Raw genomic sequence first — 19,448 nt, forward strand, 5'->3', positions numbered from 1 at the left:
CAGCTCGGGAAAAGCAGATTTAGCAGAGCTCACAGGAGCAGGCTGGGGCCTGGGTGAGGAATAACAAAAATATCACAGCAGCCTGTCTGCCGAGAGCCAGCCCTGAGAGCCGGGGGCTCCCTGGGGATCTGCCAGGGATGGGCACTGCCCTGCCCTGGGAATGCTCTTCCAGGGGGAACAGGGTGTCTGGGGCTTTGGGATGGGGGTGTCTGGGATTTTGGAACAGGGATGTCTGGGATTTTGGGACAGAGATGTGTGGGATTTTGGGACAGGTATGTCTGGAATTTTGGGACAGGGGTGTCTGGAATTTTTGGACAGGGGTGTCTGGGATTTTGGGACAGGGATGTCTATGATTTTGGGACAGGGGTGTCTGTGATTTTGGGATAGGTTTGTCTGGGATTTTGGGATGAGTAGGGGGGGGTGGTGTGTCTAGGATTTTCACAGAGACCTTTTGGGCTGGGTGAGCATGCCATGAATTCCTGAATTCCCGCTTGTTTAAGGCACCAGCCTTTTACATCCCCCATTTCCTGGGCTTGTCGAGAGGAGCATCTGCAGGTACAAACCAGAGCTGGGCTGGTTGGGAAGGGCGAGGGAGGAATAGCCTCAAGCAGCGGAACGTGTTTGATTCCTGCAGAGAAAGGAGACGAGTGAGATCCATCTCCGGGGGGACGCAGTCGGGACAGAGTGGGTGGGGTTTCCATGGAATCGCAGACTGGAAGCGGCCTGAGATCCCATCCCGTTCCAAGCCCTGCCATGAGCAGGACACGTCCCACCAGAGCAGCTCCTCGGGGCTCTCAGGTTTCTGGCGTGGCTGGGGAGAGGAGCTCAGAACCGGGAGGAGGCTGGAGCAGCAAATCCCGGCGCTGCTGGAGGCTGGGAAGGGGTTTGGAAGCAGAACACAAAGGGAGAGCGAGTTGAGGGGCGCTTCAGGCGCTGAGGAGGAGGAAACAGCTGCAGTGGCCGATTTTGGGGCTGGTTTTACAGCCGCAGGTCGCTGCCCCGGAGGGACAGAGGGAATGGCAGAGCTGCGGCCGCTCTGTGCTGCGCAGGCTGGGCTGGCGCAATTAGCCCGGCGCTAATCACCTCGCTTCCCCTTGCTCGGGGCTCAGCGGAGGGGGAGAGCGCCCTCGGGAATACTGATGTCGGAATTTGCAGGTAGGGGACACGAAAGCTCGGAGCGATGGAAGGCGCTGCGTTAGTCCCAGCCTAAAGGCTGCGCTGGTCCAGCCCTCCTGAAGCACATCCCGAGATTTGGGGAACCGGGGGGAAGGTCGGGCTGCCGCCCCCGCTGCATCAGAGGATCCCCAGGTCCCAGTGTTCAATACGGGCCCGCACTCCCGGTACTAGAAGTGATTTCAGCATTTATCATAATAAAAATCCGGGCCTGAAGCGAGGGCCCCGGGCTGAGCAGGAGCGCTCCCGGCGCGGATGCTGCGGCGCTGGTGCCGCCTCTGCTGAGCAGCGCTGGCCCGATGCTCCAGGGGCAGCAGCACGGGTTCCGTGGGTCTGGTGTCCCTTTTTATCCTGTTGTTTTGCCCGTTTGGATCGGTTTCTCTTTGGATACTCCATCTGCATGAAGGTTTAAGGCACTTGATCGGCCCGGGACAGTTCTGTCCAGGCTGGCTCGTTTCGCTGGGGTGCGGTGTACTTCACTCAGGCGTATTGTGCTATGTAGAGTACCGTATTTCCGACAACTACCCCTTTAAACCCCTTTTACAGCACAATAACCAAATTACAGTACGTGCTTGTGGGAGCCAGGGCAAGGGGAATATCTCCCTGTCTGCCCCGGGGTGCTCTGACTCCCAGGAAAACACTGACCTCGACCCAAAGCCTCCAAAGCTTCAAAGTAAACTAGAGACCACAAAAGTGTGAAATAAATTGTGGAGATTGTAGAGAGTGGTTTAGTATGTCACATGGGTGAGAAATTTAGGTTTTAGGATTTTTAGCACACTGTAGATGGGTACAAGATGGAGGGTACAGGGTGTGGTGGTATCTTGTAATTGGGCAGAAAAATCCGCATTGCAGGCCCTGAGGGGTCAGTTATTGGATTAGAAGGGAAATAATTTAGGTGTCACTTCTTAATTGGGTAGCTTAGTTTTTGATTAGGCTTAAAAGGCCTTGCAACAAGAGGTTGTTGGCCATTTTTGTGCTGTTTTCCTGCACGCAGGGTCTGAAGTCTTGATAAGATAACAATAAACAGAAGCTGAAGACAGAAAAAGTCCTGTGCATCTGCTTTTCCTGACACAGAACTGCTCCAGGAGGGTTTCCCCTGCCTTGGGAGCCCTCAGGGAGTTCCCAGCGTGGGGCTGCAAAAAAGGCTGAAATTGTCCCCCGTGCTGGTACAAAGTGCACAGACACAGCCACAGCCACATTTTGGTTACTTTCCAGGGAGGGCTTTTGCAGAAAATGGGGAAATTAGAGTTTGGTGTCACACTAAGGGACATTTAGGATATTATTGTTCATAATCCAGATTTTAAAAAGAAAGCTGGCTTTGTTAGCACTGATTTAATTCAGGTTCTGACTGTTATCCAAGAAGAAAACTTTCCATGGGAAAGATTCGTGTTCCCAACTATTTCAGCTGCAGAATAAGAAGATAAAGCCGATTAGATGAGATTTAATATTCTTGATTTATTTGTTTACATATTTATTTGCCTTTTAAACCTAAGGGTAAAAAACACGAGCAGATTTTAACTTCTTTCATCTCCAGGAGCAGTAATTTCATTTCAGACCTTGCTTATATAACACAAAGCAGTGAAACTGTGATTCCCTTTTCCATTTAAATAGCCTTCAATATTTATTGCACGGAGCTCAGCCCCTCAGTCCTGTGGCTCCACATGCAGCACATCAGTCAATAATGGAGCCAGAAGGAGCTTCAGCTTGAGCCCAGCCATAAACTTCCCTGAATTAATTCCTATTTTAATGAGACGATGGCTTTTAAGACAAAAAGTCCAGTTTTGATTTTGGATTGCCGTCGACAATGGCTCTCGTGGGGTTTGAGGTGACAAACGTATTAAAAATAAAAGGGAAGAAAGGAATTTTGTTCTTTTCCTCTCACAGCAAGCCCTGTTCCTGCCTTCAGGCTGAGTTTCTTCCTGACGATGCCACCATATTCATCTCCCACGGAATGCTCTCCTCCTTCAGACTAACTATTTGTTTCAGATGTGAGGAAAACCCCACCAGCTCCAGTTTGCTGAGCTCCCTGGGTGACCCCATGGCCTTGGGGACCCTCCCCAGCACAGGGGTGTCACCGTGTGGGGACACCACAGAGCCCCAAATCCTGCAGCACTGCCAGGGCAGGGAGTCCTGGGCTGGAGTTCCCAGAGCAGCCGTGGCTGCCCCGGATCCCTGGATTTCCCAGGGCCAGCTGGACACTGGGGTGGGACACCTGGGGCAGTGGGAGCTGTCCCTGCCATGGCAGGGTGGCATTGTCAGCGCTCAGGAGCACCCAGAATCACAGGATATGATTATCTGCAGGTGCTTTTATTGAGAGCTCTGGGAATTGGGTACAGACCCAAATCTGACCCCAACACGGCTTTTGAGCTGAACGTATTTTATATTCTATCCTTACATAACTTACATATTAATTATTAAACTTTTATTGTTCTATTGTATACATTGACTTTATTCAAGCATGAGTTTCTCGTGAGCTTTCTTAGGCCCCTGACCACAGTTTCTCATGATTATTCTTATGATTAAACAGTAATTATATTTAATTACTAAACAATCATCACACCTAACAATTATATCATTTATCATATACTGGTTACACAGATGCAGTTCTAGCAAGCACAAGGCCAATTCTTTCCCAGGGTATTTTCCCAGGGCCTACTAAGCTTAATTTTCCTTCTAAACCCCAAATCCCCATGATTTTAAAGCCCTTTTGCTATCGGGATGAGTTCCTTGTTCAATTCCCTTGCAAGCGCCCTCAGCCCCTCACTCTGGCACTGGGGCTGTTTAATTAGGTTTGCTAATGACCTTTACCACTAAATCAGAGATTTGTATGTGCCCAGCTGGGGGCTGAGCTGTCCCTTCCGGCCCCCCTGCCCTTTGCCACCTGCAGGTCCCAAAATCCCCTCAGTGTCCCAAAATCCCCTCAGTGCCCCAAAATCCCATCAGTGCCCCAAAATCCCATCAGTGCCCAAAATCCCCTCAGTGCCCAAAAATCCCCTCAATTCCCCAAAATCCCCTCAGTGTCCCAAAATGCCCTCAGTGCCCCAAAATCCCATCAATTCCCCAAAATCCCCTCAGTGCCCCAAAATCCCCTCGGTGCCCCAAAATCCCCTCGGTGCCCAAAATCCCCTCAGTGCCCATAATCCTCTCAGTGCCCCAATCCCCTTCAGCACCCCAAAATCCCCTCAGTGTCCCAGACCCCAAAATCCCCTCAATGCCCAAAATCCCCTCAGTGCCCCAAAATCCCCTCAGTGCCCCAAAGTCCCCTCAGTGCCCCAAACCCCAAAGTAACATCGGTGCCCCAGGGACTTTGGGGCACTGAGGGGACTTTGGGGTCAGGGACCAAGTCCTTGGGAAGCACCAACCACGCAATTGTCTTGGTAATTATATTATAAATAAAATAATGAAGTAGGGCCTATTCCTTTTTTAATGAGATTAGATCAGCGCTGCTTCCATTGCAGAGGAGCTGATTCGGTTCAATTAGCTTTTTTCTCAGATGTGGAGCATCCCAACATCCTTTTTTGCCTTTGTTAAATTAATTTAATTAGAAAACACTATTTTAATGAAATAGGATACTGTAGCTTCCAGAAATGAATTTTCATCCACAGAGTGCTTGGGAAAAATAGCAATGAAAATAATTTTGATAAGTAACTCTCAGCCTGAATATCTCTATTGTTGCTCGTGCCCCGAGGTTATATTTTTAATTGCATGTAATAAATATAACTTTATTAATTAGTAATTATCTGGAAAGAGACATTTTTTTCTTCTTGATGGTAGAGAGAGGCTTAAAATAAAATCCCTGTTCCTTGGGGTAGGTATATTTAATCCACCTTTGGGGTTTTTTTTGTTTTTGTTTTTAGGCTGGCAGCAAAATCAAGAATATAAAATCCTGTCTTGTTTGTGGTGGGATTTTCTGCTAACTGGAGAAGGAAAGTTTCAGTCTTTTACTGAAGGAAATTTGGGATGTTTCTCACGGGATTATTTCATGATGGAACTCTCACTGCCAACCAGCCCAGGGTGTCCTTTATCTTTGTTTTCCCCTTGCATCAGGTTTTACATCTCACTTCTTGCAAAGCCAATGTTAATTTGCTATTCTGAGGGAGTTTGCATGTGCAAAGCACCGGCCTGGGGGGAATGATGGGGTTTGCGATTGGGGACTTGGCTGTAGGACACAGGAAAAAGGGGAAAGTGAGACAGGGCGGATTTTTGTCCTTTTATCACTCCAAAATTTAATGACACAGAAAAAAACCCACATAGATTCCAGAGATTTTCATTGGAGGGAATTTTTCTCAGCACAGGGGCACAGGATGTATTATTTTATATATATGTTTAATATATAAATATATATAATATAAAAATATATATTATATGCCTGTATTATATAGATTATATATGAATATATTAAGTCTAACGTGTTTCAAATTTCCCTGTATTTTATACTTAGATTGAGAGACTCTTCCTGCAGTCTGGGGCTTCCCATCAGCACCTCCCACACCAGGAGCAGACCAGGGGGCTTTTTAAGGATTATCTGGGGATATTTTAAGGAATATCTGGGGATATTGTAAGGAATATCTGAGTGCTTTGGGTGCTGTGGGTCTGGGAGGAGCAGAGCTGGGTGGGCTCTGTCTGCATGGGCCCCTCGGGATTTCCCAGATGGAATTTTGGGGGTCCAGGTCCTGGGCTGAAGCTCAGCAGGCACGGATGGAGGGGGAATCACCTGCTTTGATTCCTTCCTTCCTTCCTTCCTTCCTTCCTTCCTTCCTTCCTTCCTTCCTTCCTTCCTTCCTTCCTTCCTTCCTTCCTTCCTTCCTTCCTTCCTTCCTTCCTTCCTTCCTTCCTTCCTTCCTTCCTTCCTTCCTTCCTCCCTTCCTTCCTTCCTCCCTTCTTCCCTTCCTCCCTTCCTCCCTTCCTCCCTTCCTCCCTTCCTCCCTTCCTCCCTTCCTCCCTTCCTCCCTTCTATTCACCTCCCATTGAATGCTCTCTTCATAAAACTTGCTGGTTTTTTAGGTTTGACAAAAATCCCATCAGGTTCTGATTTCAGATGTTTTTCTGCCCCATTTGCTCTTTGCAGTGCTGAGCAAATACAGAAAGTTCTTCATTTGGGAAGATAAGCACGTTGAGGTACTTAACTCCCTCAAAGTGAAAGGAGGACATGCACAGAGTCCTGGAGAAAATGAGTAATAACCCTTCATTAATTAATTTACATCAGAATAACAGTGATTAGTGAATATCAGAGGGGCACCACTCACACCTGGTACCGTCCCCCTGCAGGGCCAGCACTTGGACTCCATCATCCATGGGGATGTCAGTGCCCAGGGGTGGGGTAATTTATTTGTGGGGAATTTGGGAAGGGATTTGAGAAGGGATTTTGGGATTGGTTGTGATGATGTTGGTTTTTATTTATTTATTTATTTATATAGATAGGAAGGGTGAATTTGGTTTGTATTGTTATATTATCGTTCAGACTGTCACAAGATGTTTTAATTTTTTTTAAGGGGTTATTGATTAACAAAATAGTGCTAATAAGTATATTTATGTTTTTGACTTAATCTTTAAATGTTTTTTTTCATGGAATGCTCCGCTGAAGAGGAGAAGCTCCAGGAGAGCTCAGAGCCCCTGGCAGGGCCTGGAGGGGCTCCAGGAGAGCTGGAGAGGGACTGGGGACAAGGGATGGAGGGACAGGACCCAGGGAATGGCTCCCACTGCCAGAGGGCAGGGATGGGTGGGAGATTGGGAATTGGGAATTCCTGGCTGGGACAGGACCCAGGGAATGGCTCCCAGTGCCAGGGGGCAGGGATGGGTGGGAGATTGGGAATTGGGAACTGTTCCCTGAGAAGGTGGGGAGGCCCTGGCACAGGTGACCTGTGCTTTAGGACTTTGCCTTTTCAGAAATCACTTCAAGCCCTGCACAGGCAGAGTGTGAAGGCATCAAAGGGAGGAACAGCTCTGACCCTCAATCCCAGGCCAGCAGGATTTTAAGAATCACAGCTCTTCCCCCTCAGGCTGGGCAGGGGCTCACATTTCCTAGCAGGCTTCAGGAAATTCACGTTTCTTTGTAAACTTCTTAAAAAGGCTTCCTGGGGTTGCTTGCGTTGAACTTTGTGTTGACCAGAAATAGCCAGGTGCTTCAAAGGGCAGCCCCTGCCTTGCTGCAGAGCTCCATGAGATCTTTTGTATCCTGTGCCAAGAAAAGGGTTTTGGAAAGGTTTTCTGAGTCAAAGGTAATGATCTCTCAAGGTCTTGGCAAAGGAGCGTGGAATTTTTAAGCTGGTGAAAAGACTGAATAGAAATAAACCCATCAAATAATGCATTAAAAAAAGCTCAAGTGAAATGGGGCTGCTTAAATGTTTAAAAGCAAAGGGTGTGGAACCAAATAAGCCTTAATGTCCCTTCACTGCCTTGAAGGTCCCTTCCAACCCGAGCATTCCAGGAGCCTTTCCAGGTTCCCTCTCTGCTCCCAGGGGCTCTCCTGGCCCTGCCCTGCCACCCTCCAGGCCTGCCTGGCAGCAGGAGCAGGGAATTCCCTGGAAGCAGAGCCAGGCAGGGGCACTGGGGCCCATCTGTGGCAGTGCTGAGTGCAATCAGAAGAGTTTATGTTGCACAGGACCTGCAGCTTCGTCAGGGGCAGCCACGGAGTGCTGGGAAGGAGATGCTGCCACTGCTGTCCTCAGGAATGAAAAGTGCTGCATCTGGATTCATTAATTTTTAATAAAATAGGAAATTAAAAAAAAAAAAAAATAAGAGAAATCACTTTCCAGCTCAGCAGTGAGAGCACACACAGAGAGGAGGCAAATTCCAGGAGCTGGAGCCTGGAACCGCTGATCCCAGCCCTGTCTCTGTCCTGGGAGCAGCCTGGGATGGGGGAGGTGTCCCTGGCCAGGGTAGGGGTGGCTCTGGATGGGATTTGAGGTCATTTCCTATCAGCCATGATGAGAGAGGTGGGGACACCCCGATATGGTCAGAAGAATCCAGATTTATTGTGGGCTACTATGGTTAAATCCTATTTTAGGAAGGGTACTCATATTCTACTGCAATGGTTGGGTTAATCATCACATAATCATCACATAAACAAACTTGTGCATTTTACAGTATCTCTTGCAGAAGCCTTGATGTAATTTTCTTTTCCTTTAAGTCAGCTTGGTTTAATCTTCTTGCAATCTTCAAAGCTGTTTGCTCTTGCCAAGGCATCCTGATTAGCAAATCTCTTCTGCTAACCAAAGTCCATCATCTGTCTTGTGGTTCCCAGTGATTTCCAGCCCCAGCCACCCCACGATTCACTGGCTGGGGCACCACCAAACCACTTTGCCTTGCTCCAGCCACTGCTGTGCCACGGCCACATGAACAGGGGAAGCAGAGCTGAGCAAACCAGCAAGAACGAGCAGCTGGTGGCTGTGGCAAGTGGCATCCACCTGGCACCTGCCAGCTGAGCCGGGAGAAACTGATTTATTTGGTTGTTTATTTAGTTTTATATATTTACATATATGCTTATTCACACGTGTATGTTATATAACAAATATAAAATATGAATATATTGACAAGCATCTACAAATATAATAGTAAATATAATTGTCTATTCTATAGAAAATATCATAATTTTAAATTAAATAGGAACAATTACGGAGTCCCAAGCCTCCTTCTGCAGTTGCCCGGGCAGTGAACTCTGGCAGAAGGAGGAGGGGAGGAACCTCCCAGAGGTGAAGCCCTTGAACACCACAGGTTTTTAATAATCCAATACCCGATCTTCTTAATTAGCTCAGTGCTTTCTACAAATCTTCATTTCCTGAGATCCCAGCGGCAGGAAGGAGGCTCTTCCCTGACCCCGCTGTCCCCCAGGCGCAGCAGGAAGCTTTCCTGGGAAACATCCACTTCTGGCAGGGAAACCTTGGGAATGGAAATGGAGGGGAAGGGAACGAGCCCTGGGAATCAGAAGGGAAGGGAACGAGCTCTGGGAATCCCTGGAGGTGCAGCCCCAGCTGCTCTGGCAATCCCAGCCCAGCCAGGAATTCCCAATTCCCAGTCTCCCACCCATCCCTGCCCCCTGGCAGTGGGAGCCATTCCCTGGCTCCTGTCCCTCCATGCCCTGGAAAAGCTCAGCTCTAATGAAAGACTGCAGAGGGCTTTGCCATCTGCACCCAGACGTGCACGGGGCCACTGGAGCCATCTGCTAATTTTGCAGGAGTTTCAATCATGAAAAAAGAAGGTTTTATTCCCAGTTTATTTACAGACCTAATAACTCTGGGCTTAAAAACCCGGTCTATTCCAAATTTTACATCCCTCAGCTGCTGCACTGCTGGCAGTGACCCGAAATGGCAGAAAAGCAACATCTCAGCCGTGGCCGAGCTCAGTGAAATCGCAGCAAAGCCACGAGCTGGGGCTCCCCTGGGCGGTCTCGGGGTACCCCTCCCAGCAGTGTGACCCCCCTGCAGCCCCGGGCTGCGTTTGGGCCACGCTGGTCCCATCCTGTCCCTGCCGGGGAGTTCCACCCGGAGCTGCAGCCCGGATGCCTCCCAGCAGCCTGGGAAGGCTCAGGGGCACCAGCAGGGCACCGAGCTGGCATTTACTGCCAGCCCGTGCCCTTCATCGAGGGCACACGGCGGGGAAGGCAGGGACAGCCCTGCAGGGGTGTCCGAATGCCAGGAAATGAGCCCCAGGCACTCCCTGAAGTGTTTTGTTGTCTTGGCAGCTTCAGAGCCCAAGTTGGACAAATAACTGACATCAGCCCGTTTAAAGCATTTAAAGGGCTGCAAGTAATAGCCACTAAACCCCTGCTGAATTGTACTTAAATGCAAAGGACCTTGACATTTGGTGGATTTAATTTAATACCTTTGTGGAGAGAAGCAATTACAGTTACATCATTATGTGCAGGAGCCATGACTCCGTGACTGGAGTCTCACTCTAGCCAAGCGTGAAGGGATATTATTTGGGAATCCTTGCTATTGTCAGAGGCGTTTAACCTTCCCTCCCCCAGCCCTGCACCCTGCTGCAAAGCAGGAGAGCTTTTCTCTGCCCTGGGCTCTGCAGAGCAGCAGACAGCAAAGCCCACAGGAGAAGACTTCAAAGCCCCTGCTGGTGGTGTGCAGAAGAAAGGAACACTTGGAAAGGGCAGGAATGTTTCTTCATCTGCCTTACACAGAGATTTTATCCTGAATTCCACTCTCATGGAATGAGTTAATAACGGAGAGTAGGTTTGGATGGCAGGTTGGGGATTGGGAATTCCTGGCTGGGCTGGAATTGCCAGAGCAGCTGGGGCTGCCCCTGGATCCCTGGCAGTGCCCAAGGCCAGGCTGGACACTGGGGCTGGAGCAGCCTGGGACAGTGGAGGTGTCCCTGCCATGGCAGGGGTGGGATAGGTGGGATCTGAGGTCCCAGCTGGTTCTGTGGTTCTGTGACTGTGGAATGCTCCCTGAGCCCTCCTGCTGGAGGGGCACAAAGCCCAGGCACTGGGGACTCATCCAGGCGGTGTTGAAACAAAACATTTCCTGCTCTCTTGCTACAAACATGGTGTAAAATGCTGGATTTTGCACACAGGGGAGGGAAAGAGCTGCAGGGCTGCTCCCTCCCTGCTCCGTGCCCTTGGCAGAGCCCTGTGCCCCCAGCCCTGCCCTGGCAGCCGCTGGTGCTGTGCCAGGGCAGCATCGGGAGCTGCAGCAGGTGCTGAGCAGGAGCCCCAGAGCTGGGAATCCTGCAGGATGGAGGAGATCCCCTGGAGCCCCAGAGCTGGGAATCCTGCAGGATGGAGGAGATCCCCTGGAGCCCCAGAGCTGGGAATCCTGCAGGATGGAGGAGATCCCCTGGAGCCCCAGAGCTGGGAATCCTGCAGGATGGAGGAGATCCCCTGGATCCCCAAGTCCAGCCGTGCCCCAGCAGCACAGGGGTGGCTCTGGGCACTCTGGAGCAGCAGTGCCCTGTGCCCGTGCTGGGGGAAGGTGCTCCTGGCCATGGGCAGTGCCAGGGCATGGCGAGGCTCTCTGGGGGCTCTGCTTGCTCCCCTCGCATGACTTCACACTTGAAGACTTCATCAGGAGCAGATTTGGGCAGGAGGAGTGGGCAGAGCCCCCAGAGAGCCTCACCATGCCCTGGCACTGCCCATGGCCCCAGACCTTCCCCCAGCACGGGCACAGGGCACTCCCCGCCCCAGAGCCACCCCTGAAATCCCCTTCCCACTGAATTCCCTGTTGGAAATGGGAGGGAAGGGTTAGTTTGAAGCTGAGGTGAACAAGATACATTCCCTGTGAGTCCCCCCTCAGCTGCCCAGCCCTGGCACAGCTGCCCAGGGAAGGGGTGGTGTCCCCATCCCTGAAGGGATTCAAATCCCTGTGGATTTGTCACTCAGCAATGGTGTCCCCATCCCTGGAGGGATTCAAATCCCTGTGGATTTGTCACTCAGAAATGGTGTCCCCATCCCTGAAGGGATTCAAATCCCTGTGGATTTGTCACTCAGCAATGGTGTCCCCATCCCTGAAGGGATTCAAATCCCTGTGGATGTGGCACTGGGCAGTGGGGTCCCATCCCTGGAGGGATTCAAATCCCAGTGGATATGGCACTGGGCAGTGGGGTCCCCATCCCTGGAGGGATTTAAATCCCTGTGGATGTGGCACTGGGCAGTGGGGTCCCCATCCCTGGAGGGATTCAAATCCCTTTGGATGTGGCACTTGACAGTGGGGTCCCATCCCTCGGGGATTCAAATCCCAGTGGATGTGGCACTGGGCAGTGGGGTCCCATCCCTGGAGGGATTCAAATCCCTTTGGATGTGGTGCTTGGCAATGCTGGGGGAAAGGTTGGACTCAAGGGACTTGGAGGCCTTTTCCAGCCTAAATAATTCCCTGATTTGCAGATGTCCTGCTGACAAACATTCCCTGTTTGCACACAGGGACAGGCAGCCGGGCTCACCCTTTGTCTCCTGAGCTCCTCCAGTCCAGAATTCCTCCCTCTCCTGCTCCCACCCCTCCAGCTCTCTCCGTGCTGGTTTGTTTTCCTCTGTGGCTGCGGAGGTAAAACCGTGGGAGAGGAGAAGAGGCCTCTCACCTCCAGCAGGAGCAGCAAGAGGGGCTCTCCACGGCCCAGGGAGTGGAACCGGGCAGGAGAACGAACCCTGCAGGACTCGGAGAGGAGAGGGGCTCGGGCAGGCTGGGACGGGAGCTGGGGAGGGCAGGGGAGGCACAGGGCAGTGCCAGCCAGGGCAAAGGATGCCCAGGGTAACGGGGAGCAGGGCTGCTGCTCCTGCTGGAGCTGCACTGCAGCGTGTGGGGTTTTTTTGGCTTGTTACAGAAAAAGATTAAATACAGCAGTAATCAGAGAGTACAGTGGAAGCAATCGTGAGCTGGAAAAATAAGAGAAAAGAAAAAGAGGGGAAGAGATATGATGAGAATAATAACTGAAATAACACAACCAGCTAAGTAGGCAGCAAATTGGGAGATAATTGTATCATTTAAATAAGGATGGCAAGAAAAGTTCAGTAATTGGTGTAAAGGTTCATGTGAGGTTGTTGTGCAGCCCCAAAAAGAAATCAAATGCTCCCCTGGGGTGAGAAGAGTTTCCAAAGGTCTCCTAAATTTGTGTGTAGGACCATGACCTGCTGCAGCCTTGCTGTTACTGAAACTCCCTCTCCCAGTTTTTACTTACAATCACTGAATCCCAGAATAGTCTGGCTTGGAAGGGACCTCAAACCCCACCCAGTGCCACCCCTCGATGGGCAGGGACACCTCCCACTGTCCCAGGCTGCTCCAGCCCCAGTGTCCAGCCTGGCCTTGGGCACTGCCAGGGATCCAGGGGCAGCCCCAGCTGCTCTGGGCACCTGTGCCAGGCTTGCCCGCCCTCTCGAGCCATTTCCTTCACTCAATTCAGTGTTGAAAAGCTCTTTATCACATTTTTTTTTTCCCACAACTCATTGCAATTCTAGGAAAAATCAGCTCTGTCACAAAGTGTGATGGCAGCTGATGCACTGTGCTGCTCTGCAGGTGTGAATTCATCAGGTCAGGTTTGTGTGCTCACCCTGCAGAGGTGAAGGTTTGGGGCCGGGGCTCAGGGGGGTTTTGGGGCTGAGTACAGGATCACCTGTCAGGGGATGGCCACTGCAGGGTGGAGGAGCTCTCACTCTGTGCTGCACGGCTGCCTCACATCCAAACTGCACCTGCAGGACCAGCAGTGCCAGCCTGTCCCCTGGGCTGTGACACAGCCCAGCCTGGCTGTCCCTGGGGCTGTGACACAGCCCAGCCTGGCTGTCCCTGAGCTGTGACACAGCCCAGCCTGGCTGTCCCCTGAACTGTGACACAGCCCAGCCTGGCTGTCCCTGGGCTGTGACACAGCCCAGCCTGGCTGTCCCCTGGGGCTGTGACACAGCCCAGCCTGGCTGTCCCTGGGCTGTGACACAGCCCAGCCTGGCTGTCCCTGGGCTGTGACACAGCCCAGCCTGGCTGTCCCTGAGCTGTGACACAGCCCAGCCTGTCCCCTGAGCTGTGACACAGCCCAGCCTGGCTGTCCCTGAGCTGTGACACAGCCCAGCCTGGCTGTCCCTGGGGCTGTGACACAGCCCAGCCTGGCTGTCCCTGAACTGTGACACAGCCCAGCCTGGCTGTCCCAGCCTGTCCCCTGGACTGTGACACAGCCCAGCCTGGCTGTCCCAGCCTGTCCCCTGGGCTGTGACACAGCCCAGCCTGGCTGTCCCTGGGCTGTGACACAGCCCAGCCTGGCTGTCCCTGGGCCCACCTGTGCCTCTGCCCACATCACCCCATTGTGGCTGTCCCAGCCCCGTGTCCCGTTTGCACACTCGTGTCACCCGTGGTGGCTGTCACAGTGCTGTGTCCCATTTGTACGCTCTGTCCCGCAGTTGGATGTCTCCCACGCTCTGTCCCCACAGTTCAGTGTCTCTGTGCCCTGTATCCGTGTTTGCACACTGCTGTCCCTCAGTTCAGTGTCTCTGTGCCCTGTCCCCCGTTTGTCCCCACAGTTCAATGTCTCTGTGCCCTGTCCCCCGTTTGTCCCCACAGTTCAGTGTCTCTGTGCCCTGTCCCTCAGTTCAGTGTCTCTGTGCCCTGTCCCACAGTTCGATGTCTCTGTGCCCTGTCCCGCAGTTCGATGTCTCCCATGCCCTGTCCCACAGTTCAATGTCTCTGTGCCCTGTCCCTCAGTTCAGTGTCTCTGTGCCCTGTCCCCCGTTTGTCCCCACAGTTCAATGTCTCTGTGCCCTGTCCCCCGTTTGTCCCCACAGTTCAGTGTCTCTGTGCCCTGTCCCTCAGTTCAGTGTCTCTGTGCCCTGTCCCACAGTTCAATGTCTCTGTGCCCTGTCCCCCGTTTGTCCCCACAGTTCAGTGTCTCTGTGCCCTGTCCCACATTTCGATGTTTCTGTGCCCTGTCCCACAGTTCAGTGTCTCTGTGCCCTGTCCCTCAGTTCAGTGTCTCTGTGCCCTGTCCCCCGTTTGTCCCCACAGTTCAGTGTCTCTGTGCCCTGTCCCGCAGTTCAGTGTCTCTGTGCCCTGTCCCGCAGTTCCATCTCTCCCTGCCCAGCCGCTCCCATTCCGCTGATCCCGGCTCTCTCTCCGCTGTCTCTCCCTGCTTTGGCAGGCTGCTGTCAGCTCCCGGGGCTGAAGGAGAACACGGCTCGCTAACGACGTGGCTGCTGCAGCGCCCACAAATGCATTTTTGCTGGGTGTTTTCTCCTCATGACGCCTCAATTCCCGGCTAATGGCTTTGAGATGTGAACCTGCCCGAAGCACGTTCCCCTGTGTGCTGTTCAACCTGAGAATTCCTCAGGGTCATCAAAGCATCGAGGATAATGAGAAATGAAATCTCTCTGTCTGGGCTCTCAGACCTGACCTTTGTTTGTTCTAAATATGTCAGATACATCAAATACAGACGTGTGATAATATTTCTCTTCAAAACCCACTTAGAGATCTGATGATGTTTTACAAGGACAATTAATTGCCCTGATTGGAGCGGGGATAGTGGGAGGAGTCGCTGCCCAGGGGAGGAGAGGAACAAAATGGGCTTTAAGGTCCCTTCCAGCCCAAACCCTTCTGGATCCTGTGATGTTTTTTGGTCAGAGCTGAAGGAAGAACAAGGTGTTCCTCTCTCAGTGCCAGTGCAGCGGGGCTGGGCACATCCCTGGCTGCATCTCCAGCTCAGGAACCTGGACTCAGCAGTGGGCACTCATCCATCACTTCCCAAATTTCAGCAGGACAAGAGGAGACAGCCTCACGCTGGGCCAGGGCAGGCTCAGGGTGGGCACAGCAGGAATTTCCCCATGGAAAGAGGGCTCAGGGATTGGCACTGCCCAGGGAGGTTTGGGATGCCCATCCCTGGAGGTGTCTCCTGGAGGTTGCACTCAGAGTTCTGGGCTGGGCATCGGGCACAGCTGGGGCTGGATGGGCTGGGAGGGCTTTTCCAGCCCCAGGGATCCTGGGATTCTGCTCTATTCCATGAATTCTGTCCTGCAGTGTCCCAGGGCAAACAGAGATGTGGGAGTCCCTGCACAGCCTGGACTCAGCTCAGTCTTTTGTACCTTACTGCTTTTGAGTACAGTCTCTCAAACATCCCAGCGAGGAAGGAGATTTCCTCGTGCTGGAGGCTGGATCTGGCCATGATTATTCTGAGGAAACTCGGGCCTTGTGTGGGGGGTGCCTCTACATGGCTGCCTTGGCTTTTGTGCCACCTGATGATCCCAAGCAGCTGGCACAGCAGGTGTTGCCACCCTGCAGGCACTTTCCTAAGGAAAGGGAATGATGCTCAGTGTGCCTCTGGAAGCTGAGCCTGGGACAAACAGATTTGCTGGAAAAAATGGGCAAAGAGAGAGAAAACTGGAATTTTGAGGGGATTTTCCCAGTGTGAGCCCAGTAGGTATCTGCTGTTTGCCCGGGGTCACACCAGGTGCCACCCTCCCTGCCCAAGGGGGGATTTTGGGACTGAGCAGGAAAGCCTGGGTTAATCCCTGTCCTCACACAGGTAAACCCCGCTCCTTGCTGGGAAACCTCGCAGAGGGAAGCTCAAGGCAGCCTGGAAGGGCTCTGGGAGATGAGAGGGAGCAGCACTGAGCTGGGGCAGCTGGCCCAGGAGCTCAGGCTGAGGTCCAGCTCACGGTGAGCTGGACCTGTCTGTGACCTGTTGGAGCTGTGCCTTGACCCAGCACAACCCTTCACAACCCATCTTTCTTTTCCTTGGTGAGAATTCCACTGATATTTTGTTTAGCAAACTTTTTTTTTTTTTGCACAAAATGAGATGATAGAGCCAAGGAAAGGGAGGATGCTCACATTTCCCTATCAGTTCTTTCTGTTGTATTAAAAAAAACATTTGGGATCCCCAGGTTTGTGTGTTCATACTGGAATGGGACGTTTCTGGAGATAAAGCCTCCCGGGCTCCACACAGGAACTGCCAGTGCTCAAGAACTTTTAGATTATTTCTATTTACAGTAGGTACATCAAAGTGCAGCCACGTTTTCACTCTGCAGGTGGGGCAGCCCAGATCCATTTAAGTGTGGACCAGTCATAATCAGGTTTTTGTCTGGATTGGGACAGAAAAATTGGAGATGACTGAGGGTTGTAGGAAGAGAAGGTGAAGGCAGGAGAGTGACATGGAATCCCAGGAGTACTGGGGACACAAAGGACCTTAAATCCCACCCAGAGCCACCCCTGCCATGGCAGGGACACCTCCCACTGTCCCAGCCTGCTCCAAGCCCTGTCCAGCTTGGCCTTGGGCACTGCCAGGGATCCAGGGGCAGCCCCAGCTGCTCTGGGTAGCTGTGCCAGGGCATCACCACCATCCCAGCCAGGAATTCCTCCCTAAAACCTAATTTAAATCTACCTCCTTCAGCTTGAAGCCATTCCCTTTGTCCTGGCATTCCAGGCCCTTGTCCCAGGCTCCTGTACCCCTGGGCAATGCCCATCCCCTTCCCTGCTGTGCTCAGTGCATGTGGGGCACAGCAAAGGGCACCCCTAGAACACCCCATTGTTAATGCAGGTGAACCCAGTGGGAAGAAATGCCGATGTCTGACTCAATTCAAACGGCTGAATGATTTCTTTATTATAACTATGCTAAAATACATTAATATACTATATAAAAGGAGGATACTAAAACTACACACTGCTTTCTCTAACACAACTCGTGCCCCTCTCCAGAGCCCAGCCCCAGGTGGGCTGGATTGGCCACCAGGCTCAAACAATCCTCACCAGAATCCAACCAAGCAATCACCCCAGGGAAACAATTCTCCAAACACATTCCACATGGGAAAACAAGGAGCAGGAATAGAAATTGTTTTCTCTTTCATTTCTCTCAGTGCTCCTCTATGAAGAATCCTGAGAGGGAGAGAAATGTGCCTGCCACACGCCCCCATCCCTCAGGACCTGCCCCGCAGCATCCCAGCATCCTCCCGCTCCCAGGACAGCCTTTGCTGGTCCCCACAGCTCGCAGTGCAGAGGGACTGGAGGGGTTTTTTGGACTGCAGCCTCCCCCAGACTGTTTATTGCTGGCTGTGCTGCTCCCAAATGGCGATGGGCTTGGGTTTAGGGAAACGAGATGGCCCTGACAGATGCAAACGGTGGCTCCTGGCAGCTGGGAGCTGAGCAGCTGAGAGGGAAGGCATTTGCTGGGAGCTGGGAGCCTTGGCAGCAGCTCAGGCTCTAAAAGCCACCACAGCTGCTGGGTGGATGCTTTGCAGCATGCACAGACCATCGAGCTCAATGTGGGAAGAGGAGAGACATTTGGAAAGGAGTGGCAGCACCACGATGATGTGAAACTTGGACAGGAGTGGCACCACCACCATGATGTGACATTTGGAAAGCAGTGGCACCACCATGGTGATGTGACATTTGGAAAGCAGTGGCACAGCCATGGTGATGTGAAGTTTGAACAGAAGTGGCACCACCACCATGATGTGAAGTTTGGACAGGAGTGGCACCACCATCATGATGTGACATTTGGACAGAAGTGGCACCACTGTGGTGATGTGACATTTGGACAGAAATGGCACCACCACAGTGATGTGAAATTTGGAAAGCAGTGGTACCACCACGGTGATGTGAAGTTTGGACAGAAATGGCACCACCACGGTGGTGTGACATTTGGAAAGCCCCATCCTTTGACAGGACACCATGGAGAGAACTTGCTCCCCCTTCAATTGTCCGAGCAGTGCCTGGGTTGTGCCACCAGACTGTCCCCTCACCCCAGGGCTGCGGGTGGGCACAGCACGAGGGGGGCTGAGGCAGCAATTTTAGCTGTGGGAGGATCCCCCTGGGAATGGAATCCAGGTTTGCCGTGGAATCACAGAGCCATTTGGGCTGGGGAAAGCCTCCAAGCCCTTCCAGCACTGCCACCACTCCCCCAGGTCCCCCCCTGCCACATCTGCCAGGCAAGGCTCTGCCTCGGGGGAATCCTTTGGAGATCCCAGTGCCTCGGGATAAAGGAAAACCAGTTACACCAAGGGAAGAGCTGCTGCAGCAAGCACTGCCTACCAGGCTGCCACGGCACTGGGTTTTTATCACAATTAAATTTCAAAAGAAGGAGAAAACCTTCACTTGCTCCAATGGGACAAAGGCTCCATTTCAGTCCTGACCTGTGTAAGCCATTTGTAAACTGGATTTTGTGGTTTGCTGTGAATTTCCAGAACATTTTATAAGCCAAATATCTTCCTGTGAGGTGCGGTGAGGAGCTGGGACAGACACAAAGGCACACACCCCTGTGGGTGGGAGTATCCTATGTGTGAAAAACGCCAATCACTTGGTTTTTAAAATTTTAAAAGTTTAGTAATAATAAAATGGTTATAAAATAGTAATACAAATAGAGTAATAAAAGTTTAGAAAATTACAAGACAATAAAAAGAAAATAATTACTGACATCGAATGCTCTCAGGCACTTAAGCCACGACAAGCATGTTTTGTGAACAAAGGAATCACCCCTAAAAACCAAACACTGTTGCATATTCATACATACTTCATGGTTATGCATGCATTCTATTTAAAATAAGAAACTCTGTCCGGAATAACTCCTTCATCTAATCCTCATGGTGTCTTCAATCTGAGCAAGGCCTGGAGGGGCTCCAGGAGAGCTGGAGAGGGACTGGGGACAAGGGATGGAGGGACAGGACCCAGGGAATGGCTCCCACTGCCAGAGGGCAGGGATGGGTGGGAGATTGGGAACTGGGAATTCCTGGCTGGGATGAATTGCCAGAGCAGCTGTGGCTGCCCTGGATCCCTGGCAGTGCCCAAGGCCAGGTTGGACACCCTGGGGCAGTGGGAGGTGTCCCTGCCATGGCTGGGGTGGCACTGGGTGGGGTTGAATTTTTTTGCACCCAA

The 19,448-nt window shown here is 51.9% G+C and overlaps 1 long non-coding RNA gene across 1 annotated transcript; it reads left to right on the top strand.

Moving 5' to 3' along the window:
* Nucleotides 1–835: 835 nt before the first annotated feature.
* On the top strand, nucleotides 836–18,989 carry LOC146767452 (uncharacterized). The gene is made up of 2 exons (XR_014955875.1): nucleotides 836–1,155; nucleotides 17,435–18,989. It is a non-coding gene; the product is annotated as an uncharacterized LOC146767452 (long non-coding RNA).
* Nucleotides 18,990–19,448: the final 459 nt, after the last annotated feature.

Source organism: Lonchura striata, chromosome 5, assembly GCF_050655825.1.
Source record: "Lonchura striata isolate lonStrDom1 chromosome 5, ASM5065582v1, whole genome shotgun sequence".
In the NCBI taxonomy this organism is placed as follows: Eukaryota; Metazoa; Chordata; class Aves; order Passeriformes; family Estrildidae; genus Lonchura; species Lonchura striata.